Source organism: Lithobates pipiens, unplaced genomic scaffold (assembly GCF_037356315.1).
Source record: "Lithobates pipiens isolate NorthernLeopardFrog02 unplaced genomic scaffold, aLitPip1_a1.2 Scaffold_48, whole genome shotgun sequence".
Taxonomy (NCBI): domain Eukaryota; kingdom Metazoa; phylum Chordata; class Amphibia; order Anura; family Ranidae; genus Lithobates; species Lithobates pipiens.
The window spans coordinates 4,246,888-4,271,167 of NW_027507872.1; the positions used below are offsets into that span (position 1 = coordinate 4,246,888).

At 48.3% G+C, this 24,280-nt stretch overlaps 1 protein-coding gene and 1 long non-coding RNA gene across 2 annotated transcripts in view; both read left to right on the plus strand.

Moving 5' to 3' along the window:
• Positions 1–2,210, plus strand: part of LOC143957009 (uncharacterized) — a 56,588-nt gene extending 54,378 nt beyond the window's left edge. Inside the window, exon 3 of the long non-coding RNA XR_013270042.1 lies at positions 1,612–2,210. This is a non-coding gene — a long non-coding RNA (uncharacterized LOC143957009). The remainder of the gene's footprint in view (positions 1–1,611) is intronic.
• Positions 1–24,280, plus strand: part of LIN7B (lin-7 cell polarity scaffold B) — a 1,167,120-nt gene that overhangs the window by 987,916 nt on the left and 154,924 nt on the right. The gene's annotated exons all lie outside the window — the stretch shown is intronic.

Consider the following 24,280-nt stretch of genomic DNA (forward strand, 5'->3'; position numbering starts at 1 on the left):
GCTTGGAAGTGTTGTACAATTGTTTTTTTGGGCCGAGTTACAAGGTGAGAACATTATTGGGGCCACTTTGTTAAGCTGGAATACTTCCCTGCAAAACGATGTTTCATACGAACGAACGAAACCATGACCTTGAAAGTGGCCATTTTAAAATGCACAACATGAAATCAAAGCACATGGAGCATGTATGCAAGCAAGAATAATCATATGAACACACGACAACTACTTACTTTTTTTAAGAACACGCTTGATCCTTAGGTACTGCTCGTGCTCCCTCAGTTTCAGGTCTGACCAGCGTTTTCTCAGTTGATCCTTGGATCGGCGTACCCCAAAATTCTTCAGAAGACTCTTCACAACTTTATTCATGATCTTGGCATTTCTGATATTTGGGTTTGGGTAAGGTCCATACTTCCCATCATAGTCGGTCCTGTTCAATATGTCGACCATCTCCAACATCTCTCCAAAAGACATATTTGAGGCCTTAAATCTTGTCTTCCTGGATCGGGACGTTTCAGGCTCCGGGCTTTCCTCACCCTCCTCCTCGATAGTGGAACTATTATTGCGCACCTGCGTTCTCTCCACCATGTGCTCTCCCCACTGCGTGGGAAGCGAAGGGGCGGGGAATAGTCTGGAAAGAACGTCAGGGGTGGGCGGAGTTTCACGCATGCGCACTGTATATAAAACGCCACACATGTGTATCGTCCGTACGATCTGGGAGGAGAGTGTGAGTCACGGACGCGGCGAACGTCGAAACGAAGGTAATATTTTAAAATTTGTGCTTCACTAGACTAGACTGCTTGTATCTAGGCTGCTGTTGGGACAAGATTAGGAGGGATTTTAATTGTATTATTAGTATTTGAGGGTTTGTCTTGTGTTGTGTCTTGTAAACAAAATGGACCCATTCAACAATCCCAACTTTATGTGGCTCTTCCTCGAGCTCTACATGGAGATGCCCTGCCTGTTGCAGTTCCACAACAAATTTTATTATGACAGATCAAAGAGGAACGCAGCACTGGAGAAACTGCTTGCTTTGGTGCAGATCAGGGTCCCCACGGCAGACATGACATATCTGAATCGCAAAATTGTGGCCATGAAGCTTACATATTTCAGGGAGAGAAAGAAGCACCTGGAGTCCTTGAGAGCAGGAGATCCAGATGCTGTTTACTACCCCAGGACGGTGCACTTTGACAGGCTGCATTTTCTGGTAGACCAAGGGGTACCCAGGCCACCACTCAGGCCACCACTTTCCAGGCTTCCTCCAAGGCATCCTTCACCCCCAGCTGAGGCTTCTGATGTACAACCTGGGCCTTCCAGGCAGCACCATGTGGTGGGGCCCAGCTTGAGACAGGTATGGCATTGTTGAACATATTTCTTGTGTTACATTTAATGATGTTAACTAGATGTTCTTATTGATCAGTAAGTTGTGATTTCTCCAAGTGGTTTACATCTCAATAGACAGTAGTGAACAAAAATGATTGGGACGGGAAAGAAAAATGCTGGTGTCAGAATGATAGTCTGTTCTATTTGGTAACAGTCAAATAGCAAAAGTCAGGAGCACAAAATGTTGTGATTGATGATCAAAAAACTAAAACTATGTCCCCTTTTCATACACAGGAAGACCTCAGTCGGGGGGAGGCTGTGGCAAGTGGCAGCCAGGAGGTCCAAGAACGCCTTCCTCCTCCTGCCCCAGCTACAGGAGCCCAGCCACAGCCTGGAAGGATGCCTGGTGGGAAGTCACAAAGGAAGACCAGAGAGTGATGGCCTGGGATGAGTCTGGTGTGCCAGAAGATGCAGCCTGTTCAAGATCACCATCCTGGGGACAGAAATGGCATCTTAATTTCCTGCTCTCTAGGACTTCAGGAGCAGACTTCTCTCCCTGAGATATCTACTCCTCAGGCCACCAATTTTTTTATATCTCATTTAGTCATGTCTGCCCTGGGGGCCAAAGGCTGCACCAAAGTTAAGAAGTTTTTCCAGTGCTGCGTTCCTAGTTTTATTTTCGAGCAAAAAAAATATATTTTATTTTTGTTTGATGAAATACTTGTGTAATGTGTTTTCCTTCAAAAAGTAGAGTTTATTTGTGAGCAGGCAGGTACATTTCTAAAATGCAAAGTGAAATAAATAACAAGGGGTACCAACACTAAACAACCTCCTGTAGATTAAAAAAGCAAAAGAAAATCTAAAAAATACAATAATGTTGTTGTTGTAAGTTTACACCCAAAAAAAAAAAAGTAAAAAAAAAAGGAGAAATGAGCAGTGTCTTTAAAGGAGATTTTTAGGGAATCCCCCCCCCCCCCCCAAAAAAAAAACATCCAAAAAAAAAAAAACATTGTGTAGATGTGACTTAAAATAAAATTGTATTGCTGAAATGGTTAAAAAAAGAGTAATGAAATCCGTTCAGGAGAAGTGTGTGTGACTATGAGCATCAAAAGAAGTTGGTTCTTGCAGCATTGTAAAGAACAAGAGAATGCGCTTGATGAATGTTTTTTTAACATTGCAGCGTGAGGAATGTGCTATATCGCTTACGAGCAGTAGTTTTACCTGAACGAGCGCTTCCGTGACGGAATTTGAATGTGAGCATGCGTGGCACTTGGTCCGATGAAAATGCTCTACACATGATCGGATTAGGTCCGTCCGGCCCAGTTGGTCGGGAAATATTTCCAACATGTTGGAAAATTTGGTTGGATGGAGATTCGGACGGAATCAGTCCGATGCATATCACACACAGTCGGATTATCTGACGTCACGGTCCGATAAGACTCATTCCGACAGATTCTCCGACCGTGTGTACAAGGGCTTAGGATACACCTATACAGTTGACCAATGGGAAAAAGCTTGTAACACCACATATAAAGCCACATGCTGCTCTACATTATGGGAAGTATCCATTAAATTGACTCAATGCTGGTATCTTACTCCTGAGAAAATATCTAAATTCAACGGCACATTTGACGACAAATGTTGGAGATTGTGCTATGTGATATGTTGCATACATTTTGGACATGCCCTAAACTTGGGAAGTATTGGGAACAAATCTTTCAAGTTATGTCTGAAATTACCAAAACAGTCATTCCTCCAAATCCCTCACTGGCTCTATTATCCATTGATCTTGATTGATATCCTATCCAGTTTAGAAATGTGTTTACACATATTTTGCTGTCAGCCAGGATCAGTATAACGAGGAATTGGAAAAATCCTGATCCTCCTTCCATAAAAGAAGTGATAGAATCGACTCAAACTCATTACATTTATGAATCAATTCTAGCTCTTCGGCCTCACAAAAAAGAACATACTCATAAAATATGGCAGCCATGGTAAAAATGAGCTAGTCCCCAAAACATTGCACGAGTTCTTTGTTCCTAGATAACTTGAATTAAAAAATTACTTACCCCGCTCTAATATTTTAATCTTTGTTTTGTATCTATTAAATTACAGGTTACTATTACTGTCCCGAACACAGTTTAGCACCCATAGGGGTGTTCGGGAATATATTTAGGTTCATCATCTTTGAATTACTTGAATTGGCAGTATATAAATATATGAAGATAATATTTATATTACTTTTGTGTATTGTCTCCACAATGGATGTATTAATAACCTCCCGATCTTTATCTTTATTATCCCTATTATAATTGAGATAATTAATATGGTTTTCTTTATATTATATTTTTTATTATTTTTGGATACTATTATCTATGTATCTAAATACTGTAACTGATCTGTTATTTAGCCATAATTTCTGACATTTGTCTTGATAAAAATGTAAACTTTAATAAAAACTATTGATTAAAAACATACAAAACATTGGACGCGTCTGTTGGACACATCCACAGGCCACCGGCCAATTCTAACTAACAACAACAACAACTAGCTAGTCCAACACAACCCCCCCCTCCCCCCCCCATCCCTGGAGTCACAGCCCGACCGGACCCCATGTACTGCGTACCGCTCATCTCACTTATGTATTTGGTGTCTGGATCATACAATAGAAAGTAAATAATAGGGTACCTACTAGAGTGTTTTCTCAATCTATGCTTTTGTTATCTGCGGTTCTCACCAAGAACTACCCCCATTTCCCTATTCCCAACAGTTTTCCCCGATGTTGTTATCCTACTGTGGTATTGGAATTAAACCAGGAGTGCCAGACTTTATCAAATTTTTTCATGCAGCCTCTGGCCTCGTAAGTATGTTTGTAATATGGCAGCATCGTGTTGCCCAGGCCCTTCCAAAAGGAAACAGTCGGGGCCCTTTCTTTTTTCCAATGTAAAATAATTGACTTTCTACCGTAGAACAACAGGACGTTCAGCATTGTTCGCATAGCCCTCGAGGGTACCACCTCTTCAACCAGGCCAAGCAGGCAGACTCTAATAGTCTTTGGGATAGGTACTTGAATCAGTTCAAAGATGCACAAAGTTATGTTTTCCCAAAATTCCTGCACAAGGGGGCAGTCCCAAAAAATATGATGAGCATCCGCTGGGGAGTGTGAGCATCTCCAGCACTTCATGGAGGTGGTTGGGAAAATCTTGCCCAACCGGGCCGGAGTGTAATAGCTCCTGTGCAAAAATTTTAACTGGATCAATCTGTCCCTAGCAGACACCAAGTGCTGGAATGGCTTAGTCCACAGGGCATCCCAATCGTCCCCTTGGACATCTGTGACCTCCGTCGCCCACCGGTCTCTACATTTTATTATGGCCTGGGGTATAATTTGAAACATTTCCTTATACGTTACTGAAAGGGGTTTGACCAAGTTCTCCCCTGACAACAACCTCTCCAAGGCCGAAGGCAGGGACTCCACTCTCATCTCTCGAAACTGTACCTGAAAGGCATGTCTGATCTGCAAAAAACTGAATAGATAACCATTAGGTAGGTCGTGTCTTGTTTGTAATTGGGAAAAGGCTTGTAACTCCCCATATCTGGTTATATCCCCTACGGTTTTGATACCTTTCACCACCCACAGCATGGGGTCTGGAAGAATATAAAATGTGGCATGGTCGGGTTCATGCACAAGGGTGTCGATGGGGATATCCCTCTAAAGCTGGGGCATGCCAATTTTACTGCTGCTCCCCACGCCCTGATAGTGGCCTTCATGGACAATGTCAGTGGTAGCTCCGATTTGGTACCTCTAAACAAGGCAAATCGCAGGCTGTTGTAAGCCCCTAGGTGAGCCACCTCTAACACTGTAGCCGCATCCCCATCATCAGCTGTCAGCCATCTGCGTGCAAACACTAGCTGCCCGGCGAGATAGTATTTATGCTAGTCGGGTAGAGCTAGGCCACCCCTCTCCCTGGGCTCCTGCAGCACTTTAATTCCCACTCTGGGTGACCCAGGGGCCCAAAGATACAATGAAATTATACTGTCCAGTTTGCGAAAATATGACCTTGGGACCCAAACCGGTGCGTGTCTAAGAAAATATAACACCACTGGGAGGAATTTCATTTTCAGCAAACTAATCCTGCCCGCTAGGGACAGCGGTAGTTTAATCCATGCCTGTGTTTTCTTCTTGAGAAGCTGTATCAGGGGTAGTAAATTAAGGGCCATATAGTCCTCGACATTCGCTGTGACCTGTACACCCAAGTATTTAAGGGACTCAACCCACTGCAATGCCAACCCAGGGTCCGCTCTATCCCTGGCCGCCACGTCAATGGGCAGAACGGAGGATTTCCCCCAGTTTACCTTTAGTCCAGAAAACTGAGCAAAATGATCTATGATCCCCAAGGCCACCGTCAGTGATTCCTCAGGGTCGTTTAGGAATAATAACATGTCGTCCACGTACAGTACAAGCATCTCGTCAATTTATCCTACTCTAATATGTCCAATGTCACCTGATGACCGTAGTGCCACTGCAAGCGGTTCCAGAGCCAAGGAGAACAAAAAGTGGGGAAAGAGGACAGCCCTGTCTCCTCCCCCTGCCCACCCCAAAAAAATCGGACGTGGTCGAACCCAGTCTAATCGCCGCCTTTGGTTGAGCATTTAGCATTGCTATCCATCTTCTAAACTGTGGACCAAACCCCATGACCTCTAACACTTTGGTCATGTACATCCAGTCCACAGAGTCGAAGGCCTTCTCAAAGTCTATTGAGACCACAACTCTGGATGTGCTCGCACTCTGTTTAATCTGCAAATGGGTAAAGAGCCGTCTTAGATTCGTGTCTGTGGACTTACCCGGCATAAAGCCTGTTTGGTCAATACTGACAATCGAAGGGAGCACCTCGGCTAGCCTTCTTGACAGTATCTTAGTCAGAATTTTTAAATCCATATTTAGCAGGGCAATCGGTCTGTAGGACGCACAGTCCACGGGGTCCTTTCCCGGTTTCAATAAGAGGACCATGTACACCTCCAACATAGATTGTGTGAGGGAACCCTGCTCATGACAGTGTTCCAAAAGCGCATGAAGTCGGGGGGCCAATATGTCCACATTTGCTTTGTAAAAGTCCACTGGGAACCTGTCCGGGCCAGGGGCTTTGCCCGGGGGGAACGCGAAATTCGCTGTCTGCACCTCCTCAAGTGTTAGTTGGGCTTCTAGTAAGTCCCGGTCGACATCACAAAGCCTAGGTATAGGTAGGCCTCCCAACAGGGAATCCAAGTCTAATGGGTCATAGGGAGGAATGGGGGAGTATAATGCGGAGTAAAACCTAACAAACTCTTGCATTATAGCCCCCGGATCACTAATCAACCCCCCACCCTGCTCCCTAAGAACCGGAACACAGGTGAGGGAGCCATGGTCATCCACCAGCATTGCCAAGAGTTTCCCATTTTTGTCACCCTCTGCAAAGACCGTCTGAGCCTTTTTAGCTGTTTCTACGCGGGATTGACTAGTAAAATGCAACGATAACGTGCGCCTCGATTCCAGCAGGGCCTCATAAGTTTCTCCTGATGGGAAGTCCGCATGCGCCCTGGCTGCCTGACTTTCATGTTGCAGTAAGCCTTCCACCTCCTTCCCATCAGTCACCCTAGCCATTTTTATGGCTGAAATAAAATACCCTCGCGTCACCACTTTGAACACGCCCCATACCACCCTAGGGTCAGCCGTATCTACATTGGTAGACCAGTACGTTTGCATCTCTCCAGACACCTGTTTGTGGACCAAGTCATTTTGTATCCAACCTTGGGAAAGTCTCCATCCCCCTCTCCTCCCCCTGATGGAAGCGTCAAGGTAACCGCAAGCGGGTTATGATCCGTCAATCCCCCCGCTAGGTAGGTCACCCCAGTCACATATTGCAGCATCAGCCTATTCCCAAACGCTAAATCAATTCTTGCCGCCGACTTGTGAGTCGACAACACATGTGAGTACACTTTCTCCATTGGATGTTTCCATCTCCACAGTTCCACAAGGTTTGTCACCGAGCACCAGCCAATCAAATGAGCTGATTCCATTGAATTGAAATCCTCCAACCAAAGCACAGGAAGGTGAGCATATGGTGCAATCTTGGACAACAGATCATACAACACCTTGACATGGAAAGGAGGCGGGACATATACATTAACCAGTACCATTTGTTTGTAAGAGACATCTATAACCACAGCCACAAATCTACCTCCCGGATCAGAGATAACCTGATGGATTTTGCAGGAGATATTTCTATTAATCAAGATCGAGACTCCTCTGGCAAACGTGGAATACGTTGAGTGTAAAGCTCTCTGTATCCACGGTCTACGTAGAGCTAAGACCCTGCTGTCATCAAGATGGGTCTCCTGCAGGAGGATGATGTGTGGTTTGTACAGTTTAATAAATTTAAACATAGCGGCCCTCTTCACCTGATGACCTAACCCCCGGACATTCCATGAAACAATTCTCACATCATCCGCCATTTTTTTAATAATTCGTATATATAAACCAAAGTACCCTCAGTAAGTGTAGGATAAATTCAATCCAGACATAAAGTATATATACATTGTGACCACATTTTGTAAGTAATTCGCCCAGTCGAGCTGTGACTCCCTTAAAACCCACCCCTGCCTGTATACCTGTAACAACCCCAATGAGTTCGGTATTTAGCTTTGTCCCTAACCCCAAAAACACAACCAAAAGAACAGTTGTGACTGTGGCACTGCCACGCCGCAGTGATTGGTAGTCCTGCAGTACTTAATTCAGTCCTCTTCCACTCCACTTTGTCACTCTGTATCATATTGGAGCCATGTATCAAGGCACAATTTGCCACTGCAGAGCACGCGTAGGCACATGACACTCACGCCATAGAAGACCGCAGCCAGGTGCAGGACACATGGGCATCGACACCCCCAGTCTTGTACCACATTACCAGGTTGACCCCTATCCCGTGAAACCTCACCAGGGCAGGATAGCAAGCTCAGTCAGGACGGGTCCACCCGCAAGATATATAAACATATGCGGCTGCAGGTATAGTATCCACTGGCCCAGACCTCCAGATCATCTACCCAAAAAGAACCCCCATTTCCCTATTCCAGGAACAACATGTTGATCATACCAGGTGGCTCGTGACATGTAGCAAGGAAGGAAAATTGGGTAAAAACAAGGTAGAATAGATCTGTAGCGACCTTTGGCACTAAAAGCTGTGTGCTTTCTAGCACTCAGCCGGAGAGATCAACCAGGGCATAACAGTGTGGAATGAAGAGAAAAAAAAAAAAGGAAAAGGAAAAACTCTGTCCAACGCCATCCAGAAGGGAAATCCACTTACAATTCCTTGTCCATCCAGTGACTGGCCTCCTCAGGATGTTCGAAGAACTTCACAGCGCCCCTGTGTTGAACCCAGAGCTTGCTGGGATATAGCATGCTGTATTTGATCTCCTTGTCTCTCAGTCGACGTCGCACATCAGTAAAAGAGCTCCACTTCTGCTGTGTGGCAGCAGAGAAATCCGGAAAGAGCATGATCCTTTCATTGCCGTGACGTAGCTCTGGGACTTTTCTGGCCCGTGTCAGGATTAGGTCCTGGTCACAGAAATTAAAAAAACGGACCAGGAATGGTCGGGGGAAAGCTCCTGGGGGCCTGTTACCCGTCGGGACTCTATGTGCCCATTCCACCACATACGTGGGAGGCATGTCAGCAATAGACAACAGTTGTTTAAAGAATTGTTCTGCAAATTGTGCTGGCTGGTCACCTTCAGTCCCCTCCGGTAGCCCCACCACTCGAATATTATTACGCCTCTGTCTGTCCTCAGCGTCAATAGTCTTGTGCTGTAACGCTTTGACCTGATCTCTGAGCTCCGCCAACTGGGCTCCGTAGCTATGGGATGTGTCCTCCACATCTGACACCCTCATTTCTCCAGTAGTCAGGCAGCCCCTTATCTTGTCCAGATCATGTCTAATCAAATTGCATTCAGAGGAGAGATGATCTATGCGACCCATAAGCTCTGCCTTACTTGCGCTGATTGCTTCCAGTATTGGCCTGGTAATGGTGTCTGTGTCCACTGCTGGGGCTGGATCCGGCATTGGCTCAGCTCCTTCAGCTGCACCATTCCCCCTCCTGTATGCATGGCGCGCTGTGAGGGCGGCGGGGAAGACAAGATGGTGGAGGCTGGGCTAAGCGCTGTGTCTCCCGCCGTGTGTTAGTGCCGCTGGTCCCTGCGTGCTTTAGCCCCTTTTCGGGCGTGCAGAAGATGGCATCCCCGGCTGCAGCTCACCTTCCCCTAGCAGATGGTGGTGCTTTTGAAGGCAGATGGCGGCTCCAAATGAGGCGGATGATGGTCCGGAGGAGTGGAGCTGTGAAGACACGCTGCTGCTTCGATCACATCCGGCCGGAAGTTCAAGTGTGTGGTACCACTTGAAGACAACAGCTAAAAAAAGTAGATGAGCTTCTTCTAAATCAGAGTCAACTGTTTTTGCCCCAGTAGACTTCAATGGGAGGGGCAGAAAGGCATGTGTTTTTATCTGGTAACCTTCAATTGCCTAAAAAGAATTATTAAAAAAAAGCAAAAAAATAAAAAAAAGCTAGAAACTCGTGCAAAAAAGTCCAAAAACCTACCCATAAAATGGCCAAAGATGTTCACCCGAAAAATGACCACAGACCAGAGATACAATGTATCAAGAATAAAAAGACACCAACAAGGGAGCACCTGCAGCAATGGCGGAACTACCAGGGCCATAAAAGTTTCTCTAACGCCTGGGCCCTGGCAATCCGGCCACTGTGGAGGGACTACAAGATGGCAGAGTTCGGTTCACACTGCTGCGACCCAAAGTCTTGTGACTTTGTTGCAACTTTTATGATTTAACATTGCAGTCTACGGCACTCAAATCGCACCAAAATCCCATAAAATTACTGGAATTATTGTCCCCACACCTTGAGTCACATTGATTAAGACTGCACCCACTGAAATTAATGTGTTTTGATTATTGTCATTTTTTTTACACATATCAACTTTTTTTGGTGGTATTTAAACACCACTGGGGTTTTTATTTTTTGCTAAACATGGAAAAAATACACATTTAATAAAAAATATGTTTTTCTTAGTTTGTTATAATATTTTGCCATAAGTAATTTTTCTTCTTCACTCATGTGTACTGATGATGCTACACTGATATGTGGCGCTGATGAGGCTGCACTGATATGCAGAACTGATGGGCTATGATGAGCTGCACTGATAGGCAGCACTGATGTGCAATGAAAACTGGCACTGGCACTGATGAGCTGCACTAATGGGCACTGATGAGCAGCACCGATGGGCTCTGATAGGCGGCACTGACAGACAGCACTTCGGAGCACTGATAAGGTGGCACTGGTGAGGCAGCACTGATGGGCACTTATGGGTGGCACTAACACTGATAGGTGGCACTGATGATCTGCACTGATGGCCTATGATAGGTGGCACTGATGATCTGCACTGATAGGCAGCACTGATGGTCAATGATAGGTGGCACTGATGGGCAGCACTGATGGGCACTCATGAAATGCACTAATGGGCACTGATGGACAGCACTGATAGGGCTCTGATAGGCGGCACAGACAGACAACACTTATGGGCACTGATAAGGTGGCAATGGTGAGGCAGCACTAATTTGCGGCACTGATGGTCACTTATAGGCAGCACTGATAGGTGGCACTGATGATCTGCAGTGATAGGCAGCACTGATGGTCAATGATAGGTGGCACTGATAAGCTGCACTGATAGGCAGTACTGATGGTCAATGATAGGTGGCACTGATGAACTGCACTAATGGGCACTGATGGGCAGCACTGATGGGCACTAATTAAATGCACTAATGGGCACTGATGGGCAGCACTGATAGGGCTCTGATAGGCGGTACTGACAGGCAGCACTGATGGTCAATGATAGGTGGCAATGCTGAGCTGCACTAACTGGCACTGGCACTGATAGAGGGCACTGGCACTGATGAGATTCACTAAATGGGCACTGATGGGCTGCCTGCACAGTCACTGATGTGATGAGTTACACTTCTATAGCCGCCCCCCCCCCCCCCCAAAAAATGTAAGTTAACCAATTGACTTGAGTCTGCCATTGACTTCCCCAGTGGGCCAGCCCAGCGCCCATGGCTTACTTGAACTTAACTGTGCTGTGCAGAATCCTTAATGCAGACTCCTTCTCCTGGTTTGCACTCTGGCAGTACCGTCCGCACACAGAACTCCACTCCTTTCCCAGTCAAGCCTCTCAGGATGCCAGGGAAGGGCACCGGATGACGTCAAGCTCTGCCTACAGTATGCGAGCAGCTGAGCACACTCAGCTACGGCGGTGCACTGGTACCAGCCGCACACACTGTCTGCAACGTCAGCTGTCTGCTTGATATAACGCTGGCACCGCAATTACATTTAACCTGACTGACACATTATCATATATGTGGGCCTATAAATAATGCAGTTGCCTGGCAATGTCAAGATATATAGCAGCTGGCGGCCGATGGCCGGGCCATGGTGATTGACTGAATGTTTGTGTTTGGGCCTATAATATGATGGGGGCCTGGAGCTGCAGCTCCAAAAGCCCCTATGTTAATCCGGCCCTGGTTGTGGACGCAACAACACCTTATCCTTGTCGATAACCAGATAGGGGAAGACAAGGCTGCCAGTTCCAAAACCCTCCTGGACGATGTAATGGCCACTAGGAAAACCACTTTCTGGGAAAGAGTCAACAGAGGGATCTCTGGCGGTTTCTGAAGCTCCGATAACACCAGGTACAGATCCTATGGGGTTAACGGTGGACAAACAGGAGGAACTACATGTCAGACCCCTTGAACAAAAGTGCTCACTAGAGAGTGAGACTCCAGGGGCCGCTAAAAAAAGATAGCCAAGGCTGATATTTGTCCTTTAATGGTGCTTAAGGCCAATTTCTGGTCTACTCCTTACTGTAAAAACAGCAGGATCCTGTATATAGAAAAGGAGCGCAGAAGAAGAGGATTTCCATGCTCTCAAAATAGTTGGAATCACAGAGTTCCTCAACACCTGGCTCTCAATAGCCATGCTGTTAAAACCAGTGATGGTAAAGCAGGATGGAGAATCAGACCTTGAGACAGAAGGTCCTCTCGTAATGGTAGTCGCCAGGGGGCATCCGCCACCAGGCGCACTAGGTCTGCGTACAAGGGATGCTGGGGCCAATCTGAGGCAATCAGTATTACTGGAATCCCCTCGGGCCTCCACTCTGCGGAGCAGGTGGGGTAGTAGCTTTAGTGGAGGAAAGGCATAGATCAGCTGGTACTGACCCCACAGAGCCACCAGTGCGTCTGACGTTTCTGCCCAAGGATCTCTTGTCCTGGGCACGAATCTCTGCACCTTCCGATTGAGATGGGAGGCCAGAAGATAAATGTCTGGAGTGCCCCATCGCAGGCACAGTAGCCTGAACACCTCCGGATGCAATGCCCATTCTCCTGGGTCCAGCATTTGGCGACTTAGGTAGTCCGCCTGCCAGTTCTCCACTCCCGGGATGTAAATGGCCGATAGGGTCGGTTTCTGTCGCTCTGCCCACTGAAGGATGTGTGCGACCTCCTGTGCAGTGGCCAAGCTTCTTGTTCCTCCTTGATGGTTGACTTATGTCACCGCCGTGGCGTTGTCTGACTGGATTCTGATCGGATGCTGTTAGGTCACTTGGTGGTGAGCCTGACTTGGTGGAAGAAGACTTCTCTTACAACTCTGGTTCAGGACCCACTGGAGTGAAGACAGTGGTCCTGTGAGCACAGTGGGGTAGGAATGTCTGAGCCAGATGCAGCAGGTGGTAGAGATGGTCCTCCAGTTGGCTGGAACTGCAGAAGCTGGCAGAACAGGAGGGTGGTCAACAGCCAGGTGGAAGAAGGCACAGGAACAGCAGCAGCAGATCCCGGATAGAGCTCAGCACACTTATAAAAAGCAGAGGGCTGGTCAGACAGGCCGGGTCGGAGCAGATAGGCAATCAGGCAGATACGGCAGGCAAGGCAAGGTCACAGGCTAGCAAAGATTCAGCATCAGAGATAGGTAGTCCATAAACAGAGTCGGGCAGGCCGGGATCAGGGCAGGAGAGATCAGCAGAGTCAGACGTTAGCCAGGTCAATAATAGCAATCAGACAGGCAGGTAACAGAAGTCTCGGGGACAAGCTGCAGCAAACAGCACTGAACAATCTCAGCTGTCACCTTTAAATAGGGCCACTGGCAGCAACCATGCTAGCGCGCATGTGCCTAAGGTGTACACTGGCGCACACACACGCACCGATGCTTAGGTTGCCTAACGGCGCGCATGCAGATTCGCCCACACATTGCAAGCAGAGAACATGTCTTTCTTTTCAGGGTGAGAATAAAAAAAGGCACGGATTAATCTACCAGCATGTAAGTTACTATCAGGCTACCAAGAATTGCTCTCCGGCCCATAGCCCCTCCATTTTATCAGAAACTGTCTTTGCCCTTGCCGTCTTCTACAGTCAAGAATGGCCTCCACCTCACATTCTTCACTACCATCAACTAAGACAGATTCAGGTGGTCTAGCTCCTCTATTCAGAAAGGGGTCAGGTACCGAGGGTTTTAGCAGAGACACATGAAAAACTGGGTGCACCTTCATTGAATCAGGCAAGGACAACTCATAATATACTTCATTAATCCTCCTCTTCACTGGGAAGGGGCCCAAAAATTTTGGTGCAAGCTTCTTTGATGGACAGGCTAACTTGAGATTCGAAGTAGAAAGCCATACCTGATCCATGATTTGAAGATCTAATTCTCCCCTTCTCTTCCGATCAAAGGCTTTCTTACTGTCTTCCTGGGCCTTGGTTATTGCTTCCTGGTTGTTACGGCTGAGGAAGATCACCGTGTCCTGAACTGCTGGCACTGAAGATTCTGGAAGAAAATCAGGGAGAAATGATAAATGAAACCCGTAATTGGCAAAAAACTGAGACTGTCCTGTGGTTGAATGACTGGCATTGTTATAAGCGAACACTGCTAGGGGCAGCAGAGACACCCAATCGTCTTGTACAAAGGACGTGAAACATCTGATATACTGTTCAAGAGTCTGGTTTGTTCGCTCAGTCTGCCCGTTGGTCTGGGGGTGATAAGCAGATGACAAGGCCAGCTCGATCTTCAAACACTCACACAGGGCCCTCCAGAACCGAGATGTAAATTGGACCCCCCTGTCTGATACTATATTAGCATGTACCCCATGTAGTCTAATGATTTCCTTGATAAAGATACGGGCCGTCTCTGATGCCGATGGATTCCCCTTTAAAGGTAGGAAATGAGCAATCTTGGAAAGTCGATCCAAGGCTACAAATGGCTGTGCAACCTTCAGAAGATGGAAGCTCAACTATGACGTCCATGGTGATCATTCGCCAAGGCCGGTCAGGTGCAGAAGAGGTTTAAGTAGTCCCCAGGCTCGGTTCCTTACTGCATACAAGGCAAGAACTGACGTACTTCTTGTAGAATTCTTTAAAGCCAGGCCACCAAGAAAGTGTGCTGCACAAGCTCCAAAGTCTTGTGAGCCCCAAAATGCCCTGCTAATGGGTGGTCATGAAGAAGGGCTATGACTCTTACTCGGATACTTTCAGGAACAAAGACTTGACTGTCCTTCCACAAAAGGCCCTCTCTGGTTGTCAAAGTAATTCCTGGAGGAATGGGCAAGTTCAAAGATGCCTCTCTGATCCGAGACAGCAGGTCCGGTTACATGAGTAGAAAGTTGCTCTCAAGTAAAATAGTATACCGGGGCAACAGAGTCTTTGGAGCAGTCATACATGCACGAGAGCGCGTCTGGTTTCACATTCTGTGAGCCAGGGCGATATGTGATGTGAAAGCACAATCGAGAAAAGAACAGGGCCCAACGGGCCTGCCGGGGTTTCAGATGCTTGGCAGTTCTTAAATATTTGAGGTTCTTGTGGTTGGTGTAGATTAACACAGAATAAACCGCACCTTCCAACAAGTACCTCCACTCTTCCAATGCCAACTTAATGGCTAGCAGCTCCCGGTCACCGACATCGTAGTTCCTTTCAGCAGGAGAGAGTTTCTGGGAAAAGAACCCTACGGGTGCATCAGATCATTACTGCCTTGACGTTGAGACACCATTGCTCCCACCGCCACTTCAGAAGAATCAACTTCAAGGATATAAGGCAGAGATGGATCAGGGTGGCTGAGAATGGGAGCAGAGGTAAACAGTCCTTTGAGCTTTTCGAAGGCTTCCTGAGCCTCTGAGCCCCAATTAAAATGTACATTCTGCTTTGTCAGCTGAGTGATAGGGGTGATTATGGCAGAGAACCGCTTCATAAACTTTCTGTAGAAGTTCGCAAACCCTACGAAACATTGTATTCCTTTTTTGTTTGTGGGTGCCGGCCAGTCCAGAACAGTGGATACTTTCTGGGGATCCATTCTGATGCCTGCTGGGGAGATCTCGAGACCAAGGAATTGGATGTCTTGCTGTTCAAATTTACATTTCTCGGCTTTGGCATACAGTCCATGATGGCGGAGATGGAGCAACACTCTGCCCACATGCCCTCGGTGTTGCTCAAGAGATCCGGAAAAAAATCAAAATGTCATCCAGATAAACGATGACAAAAATGTCCAGAAAGTCTCTAAACGCATTGTTTATGAGATGCTGAAAGGTGGCAGGGGCATTACAGAGAAGGAAGGGCATGACTAGGTACTCATAGTACCCAAAACAGGTTCAGAAAGCTGTCTTCCATTCATCTCCGGCCCATATGTGGACCAATTTGTAGGCCCTTCCTAAGTCCAGTTTGGTAAAAATTGTGCTGATCTCAATTTCTGAAAGAGCTCCAGTATCAGGGGCAGAGAGTAGCAGTTTTTGACCGTAATTTTGTTCAGTTCATGGTAGTCCACACAGGGCCAGAGTGTCCAGTCCTTCTTGGTGACAAAGAATATTCCGGTGCCTGCTGGAGAGGACGAATGGCAGATGAACCCCTTTTCCAAATTCTCCATGATATGGGTTTTCAGGGCCTCCTGCTCTTTCTCTGATAAAGGGAAAATGCATCCAAATGGGATCTCAGCTCCCAGAAGGAGTTCAAAGGGACAGTCATATGGACGGTGGGGCGGAAGGGAGTCTGCCCCTCATTTGCTAAAGACATCAAGGAACTCGTGGTACGGTTCTGTCACCGATTGGCGGTACCTGACCCGATTTAATGCGGGAACCATCAGCCAGAAAAACGGATAGCCCATAGGTATTTTTCCGTAGGTGTATGGTATGCAGGTTGACAAAGGTGGCATCAACAAAACAACTGCAAGCTCCAGAGTCAATAATGGCGTTGATGGAGACCGTCTTTTCCTGGAGCTGTAATGAGAGAGGGAGAGCAATGTGGGTGGTGTTGACTGGCAAGGGTACAGGACTGGCAGACACAGAGGAGAGGCACTTACGTGTCTTAACGGGGCAATTGTTCACATAATGTCCGGACTCAACACAGTAGAAGCACAGGTTCAACTGCCGGTGTTCTGGCAGATAGTGTCCTGCCATCATATAGTGTCCGCCCGTACTGCACATGCGCAGTACGGAGCAGAAGAAGCTTCGGAAAATCTCCGAAGCTGAACGGCGCCTGTGCCGTGAGTGGAGGTGGTAGCCCCCCCATCCAAGCGGATATAGGGTTGTGAAAATTAGAGGGCCCCTCGCGGGCGAGCTTCGCTCGCCACGCTTCGGGCTCGGCCTCGCTGCACTCGGCTATTTTATATTCCTACTCTATGTCCACTTGGATAGTGGGGATAGAACCTGGACTCACGGCGCAGGCACCGTTCATCCTCTGCTATTTTCAGAATCTGTGTTGCTGTGTACTGCGCATGCGCAGTACACAGCAGACACTATCCGATGGGGGACCATATATGATAGGACACCGGCAACAAGCACATTCTTACAGAGGCAAGGTGGGTCACATAAGTCCAAGCTGCATCGGCTCATCAGTGTCAGGAGCAGGGCTGACAGGACCCACTTGTGCAGCAGGTGGGTAGCAGAAGTCGGGACCCTTGCAGTGATCCAAGCCGGATGATGGAGTTGAGAGGAACGCTCGGATCTGCGTTCCTGGAGCTGGCAGTCAATTTGGATGGCAAGCGTGATTAGACCTTCCAGGGAATCTGGAGTACCAACACGAGCAAGTTCATCTTTAAGTCCCTTTGAAAGGCCCATGTGGAACTGGTGTCTCAAAGCTGAATCGTTCCATTGGGTGTCTGCGCTTCAGGGTCTAAAGTCCGTAACATAGTACTCAGCCGCTCTGCGACTCTGCTGGAGCGCAGATAGAGCAGATTCAGCGGGGCAGTTCGCTGGGGATCTTCATACAGCTGTGGCATGGCCTCAAAGAAGGAAGGAAGGGACTGAGTCAGAGCACTGTCTCCTTCCAGGAGATGATGGGCCCAGGTCTGAGGCTCCCCTTGCAACAGAGAAATCACGAATCCCACTTTGGTAGCTTCCAATGAAAAAGTCCTGGGTCGGAGAGCAAAATACAGCTGGCAGGCATTGCGGAAAGCCCGGAACTTAGAATGGTCCCCTGAGAATCTTTCTGGGATAGGCACCCTCGGTTCTGGTTGAAGCATCACCCCTGCAGACTGGGAAGCAGGTTGAGCAGGAAGCAAAGGAGGTGCAGTGGGCCTGGAACTGGAACCAGAAAGATGTTGAACCTGCTCTTCCAATCTGGTGTATCCTTCCTGGAGGGATTTCACGGCCTGACTGAGGGTTGCAAGATGTGAGCAGATCTCCTTCATAGCAGAAGCTTCTCCCGCAGGCTCGGTCATGGCTGTTTGTACTGTTAGGTACCTTGGTGGTGAGCCTGACTTGGTGGAAGAAGACTTCTCTTATGACTCTGGTTCAGGGCCCACTGGAGTGAAGACAGTGGTCCCGTGAGCGCAGCGGGGTAGGAGTGTCTGAGTCGGATGCAGCAGCTGGTGCAGGTGGTAGAGATGGTCCTAAGGATGGCTGGAACTGCAGAAGCTGGCAGAACAGGAGGATGGTCAACCGAGGATGGTCGGGTGGAAGAAGGCACAGGAACAGCAGCAGCAGATCCTGAATAGAACTCAGCACACTTGGAACAAGCAGAGGGTTGGTCAGACAGGCGGGGTCGGAGCAGATAGGCAATCAGGTAGATATGGCAGGCAAGGCAAGGTCACAGGCTAGCAAAGGTTCAGCATCAGAGATAGGTATTCCATAAAGCCGGGTCAATAGCAATCAGACAGGCAGGTAACAGAAGTCTCAGGTACAAGCTGCAGACAAACAGCGCTGAACAAGTGCAGCTGTCACCTTCAAATAGGGCCACTGGCGCCAAACCGCGCTAGTGCGCCTGAGGTGTACACTGGCGTACACACACTCGCCGATGTTTAGGTTGCTAAGATTCACCCGCACACCATGAGCAGAGCCCTGACAGAAGCTCTCGAAGTCTTATCGACCATGTGGAGAGGCATAGCCTGATCACTCGCAGCTCAAGCACATTGACCAGCAACTTGGATTCCTCCTCCGACCAGAGGCCCTGGGTCGACTGAACTCCCATTACTCCACCCCAGCCGGTTAGACTGGCGTCCATTGTGATCACTGTCCAATTCAGAGTTAGGAACAACTTCTCGGACCAAAGTGCCGGGGATCTCAGCCACCAGAGCAGGGAGTCCCTAACTGACTGACTCACCTGAATCTGCCAATCCAGGGTTAATTGAGATTTGTCCCATTTTGTCAAGACCTCCTTCTGCAAGACTGTGGTGTGAAACTGGGCATACGGTACTGCCTAGAAAGAGGCCACCATGGGTCCCAGGACTCGCATGTAGAAGCGTAGCGAAGACCACCTGCTGTTCATCTGCAGTTTTACCACGGTATGACCACTGACTTTTTTAGGTTCAACAGCCACCCAAATTCCTGCAGGGTCTGCATGGTGATCGCCACATCCTCCTTTAATTCTGAGGCGAAAGGTGTTCTCAGGAGAAGATCGTCTGGGTAACCTATGATCACGATCCCACGTTGTCACAGCAACGCCAAAACAGGAGCCAATACCTTGGGAAAGACCAGGACCAATACCTTGGTAAAGACTCGAGGGGGGGAGGGTGATGCCAAGCCAAAAGGGAGCGCCACAAACTGGTAGTGGGTTTCTCCAACTGCAAATCGCAGAAACTTCTGATGCCCAAAGATGCCAGGGAGCCCCCTTGATGGAGTGCAGCAACTACTGAGCGAATTGATTCCATTCTGAACCTCTGTACTTTTACAAAGTAATTGAGGGCTTTTAGGTCCAAGATTGGATGTACCCCTTCCTTTTTGAGGACTACAAACAGATTGGAGCAAAACCCCTGGAACCTTTCCGGCTCTGAAAATTGGTACTATTACCCCACTCAGTGGTGGCACAGTGGTGTAGTGGTTAGCACTCTCACCTAGCAGTAAAAAGGGTCGCTGGTTTGAATTCTGACGACGACACTACCTGCCTGGAGTTTGCATGTTCTCCCTGCGTGGGTTTCCTCCAGGTACTCCGGTTTCCTCCCACACTCCAAAGACCAGCAGGTAGGTTAATTGGCTTCTGTCCAAAATTGGCCCTAGTATATGAATGGGGACCTTGGATTGTGGGCTCCTTGAGGGTAGGGACCGATGTAAGTGTGCAATGTACAGGGATAGGGAAAATTGTAGACACTCACTCAGGTTGAACTGGATGGACTGGTGTCTTTATTCAACCTTACTAACTATGTAACTATGAGACTCAGCGGGTCCCTTATCACCCTCATTAGGGCCTCCCGGTGAGCCGGGAGTATGGGTATGCTGGAGGGGAAGAATCTGTTTGGTGGCCAAGAGAGAAACTTTATCTTGTAGCCAGAGGAAATCAGATCACAGACCCATCGGTCTGCCAGTTGAGAGGCCCATTAGGCTGCAAACTCCCGAAGACGACCCACGACCTGTGATGCAGGCGGGGCAAACCTTCATGCGGAAGCACTTTTGCTCCCAGGCTTGTTAGGCTTGCGGTTCCAGGGACACTTTTGTCCTTCAGAGGTCATCCTGTCAGGCTGGGGACATTTAGCTGAAGCCCCAGGCGGATAAAAAAGTATTTTGTGAGCGGATAATGAGGGCCCTAGGCGTAGCTCCTTAGCCTTCCTGGCCTGTGGGATTAAAGTATTCTTCCCACCTGTGGCATTTTTAATAATGTCATCCAATGAGGCTGGATACTGGGGGGGTCCACGACCGAAGGAGCCGACCATTTTTTGAGAAGGCCCTCCTCAAAGGGGTAATGCAATGCCATGTATTTGGGGACCGAAAAGGTCCGTTGCGGTCGACCCAATTCCTTGTATATGAACTTATCGAAATAAGTTCCGATACAAAAACACCTTAGATGTACGGGCTGGCTTACGGGACCCAAAAGGGACCGCTACATTAGCAGAGGTATTTGCTGTATCCTGAATTTTCAGGGTATCACGCCCAGCTGTGATAAGTGCTCCAACAAGCGCTTTATTGCGCATGGACCCGGACGGGGACTCATCCTCACTGTCCGGTCCTGGTCAGCGTCATCTGAAACGACAAAGCAGGGGTCACCAGCCTCAGTGGGGCTCGAGTCTGCAACAGAGCTCTCCCCGGAGGACGGAGGGCAGGGGGAGCTTTTTACCACCTTTGCGCCCACGCACAGCCTCCATCTTGGCAATGAACGTGTTAAGGACCGCCGACAAATCGTCCAGAGGCACTGAACTGTCTGCAGGCAAACCGGTTGCAATTGCCTGGATTTTGGGGGAAGAAATACCAGTTTCTGAAGCCATGCGGACCCTACCCTGTCTGCCACCTGTTGGGGACTTAGGACAGTGATGGTCCCACCCTCCTAACTGCTGCAGGCTGAGGGGCACCCACCACAGGACTCACCACCCTGACCGAGTTCTGTGCTGTCCAGCTAGGTGTGCCTGTGTCCTGTGTCAGCTCCCAGATGCCTATGAGAGAAAACTGCACTGTGCTGAGCCTCAGAGTACAGCGCTGAGTATGAAAAACGTGTTCAGGCTTCAACAAAATGGTCGCCAAGTGTCCAGTATAAAGGATATAATCACAGGGAACATGGCCGCGGGACTGCAGTAACATGGAGACAGATCATGCTTCTTCCTGGTCACACCAAAATTGGCCGCTGAGCACTGTATGCAATGAGGGACAGTGAAAACAGGCAGAGGAAATGGCGGCAAACAGCACTAGAGCGATCAGCAGACACAGCCTCCAGCCACCCAGGGGAGAGACCTACAGACATCCAGGGCACAGCTACCCAGCACAGCCCCCACCCCAGGTGACAGCCCGCCCAGGGAGCCCCTGTCTATGGCACACACACCGCTCAGCGGCCCATGCAGCATCCCCACAGGGAGGGGGGGGGAGATAGGGACAGGGAGAGAAGAGAGGGAGGTGAGGGACCCCCAAATCGACCTCCCAGGGAATGCCCAGCTGCTCAGCCCCACCGAGGCAGGGAGAACTATACTTACCAGTCCTGACAAGCTGGGGAACATTCCATGACAGACCCACTCTATGATCAGTACAGTGTGGCTGCTGGCCTGGCACACTGTGACGCAGACATCAGTAGCCTGGTCATATGCGTGCCCCGGAGTATTACGCTCACCCTGGAGCTGGAGGGAATGTCATGGCCAACCCAGCGCCGGGGCTCTGGTCTGCACACACTCGCTGGCCAGGCTGGGGAGACTACAAGGATAAGGGTATCCAGTCTGTCACCCAGCCGGCTGTTGATAGCAGATCACAGGATCTTAATCTTGCGCAAAAGACTAAATTCTACAGAAAAAAACCCACAGACTGATGGGCCCGCAGGCTTCCTTGGTCCTTCTTCACTAGGCAGAAAAAAAACTGAGGCTGCAGGAGGCAGGCTGGGGGTTGTTACCTAAGGGACTGCCCCTTGGGCAGAACTAGAAAGTTCTGGTTTTGTTGTACATGTTAACATGTTCTGCCTAGCCCTCTCCTGATGGTGGCGTAACAACCTGATGGTCTAAGAAAGGAGCTGTGACAGTCGGTGAACGTAAGAGAAGATCAGGATTTTTGTACTTAACAAAAAATCCCTTTCTCAGTGTTTAGTGAGAGACACAAGAATAGCAATAAGCCATGTGCTATATATTGTGCTCTAGTGCAAGCAGGATTGTAGGTCAACCTTAGAGTATATGACCCCTCTCACAGTCATGACTCCATTTTGACCTGCTCTGCTCAGTGGGGGATCGCTCCGTCGATCCCCGCTGAGTTGTAAGATGACAGGTCAATCTGTGCACACGGATGGACCTGTTAGAGCGCCGCTCGCCCCTATGGGGGATCGGACGAGGACGGACTATAGAGTCCGTGATCACCCATTACGATCCTCAGGCGGATGGAAAACTAGGTTTTTCCTCTGTCAACTTTTTCGGATCGGAGTGGGTCGGATGTCAACGGACATGTCACTGTTGACATCCAATGCTCCATAGGGGTCTATGGAGTGTCCGTTCAGGTCCGCCTAAAAAACTGACAGGTGGACCTGAATGGACAGTCCGTGTGAAAGAGTCCTAAATATATTTTTATTTGAAATTTTACAACACTCAAACCAAATGATGCCTTAATATTTTATGAAAAAGTAGAACAGAACAATTTCAACATTTGTAAAAATAATTTGTATGCCTCAATTTTGTAGAAAACAGTACATAAAAAATAATCGTCAAAAACACATGAGGGGAGTTATGTCTTTCAATGGAATAAGTACAAAAATGCAGTCTACTCTACCATACTTTGAGAGAGAAATACAGAAACAGTAATAGGCCATAGGATCCATACCTAGAGCATTTGGCACCTGGGGCGGATCCTATATCTGGCACCCCCCTTCACTGATCACACCTGTATGCACTAAGCCCCCTTCATACTGTACACACTCAGTTCCTTCCTCACACCTCTATGCACTCAGACCCCCCACATACACACCTCTATGAACTCAGCCCCCCCCCCCCCCACACACACACACCTCTATGCACTCAGCTCACCCACACACCTGTGTGCATTCAGCCCCCCCTCACACCTCTACGCGCCCCCCTCAGACCCCACACACAGCTCTGCCCCCCCCCCCCCTTAAACTAACAGTCTCCTCCCTTCACTTGTACTCACAGCCCCCACTTGTAAGGTGATCTTCCTAGTCCCAGGTCTTGTTTCTATATGTCCCTGTGAGACACGAGAGTAGCTGCAATCCAATAGATACATAGTTGCCACCATTGTAAAAAAATTTATAGGGACATATTTTTGTCTGTAGGTGGAGTCTTATTAAAATGAGGGGGGCATTCATTTGTAGGCGTGGGGTAACAGGGAAAGAAAAATGCGGCACACGTAAGCTAAATACTGGCCATGGTTTAAAGACCGCGTGGCTCAAAGGAGTGTGGTTAGAGTCTGAGATGAACGAGGGATGGAGAAAGAAAAAGAGAGAGAGAAAGAAAGCAATAGGGAAGGAAGGAAAGAAAGAGCGATGGAGGGACAGCAGGCCCAGATCCTACACCACAAAATAAATAAGTGTATTCCAGAAAGTTTAACAATCAGCAGATAAAAATACTCCAAACACCTAGTGTTAGCGCTTCAATAAACAGGGCACCATGGTTAATATAATTGAAGTGCATTATTTCTATTATTACATTGTAATATAAAATGAAATAGTTCAACTCACCATATTGCAGAATCAGTGGGAGCCCTAAGCTAGTCACTTGCCACCGTCACCTGCCACCAGATGCCATCAGGTGTACCCAGTAGAGTCCCTCCTTACACCAGGCATTCCAAATAGAGTCCCTCCTTACCGCAGGTGCCCCAAGGAGAGTCCCTACTTACATTAGGTGCTCCCAGTAGAGCACCGCCTTACACAAGGCACCTCCAGTAGAGTTCCCCTTACATCAGGCATTTACAGCAGAGTCTCTCCTTACATTAGGCGCCTCCAGTAGAGTCCCTGCTTATATCAGGCATTCCCAGCAGAGTCCCTCCTTACATCAAACATTAAAAGAAAAAGAAA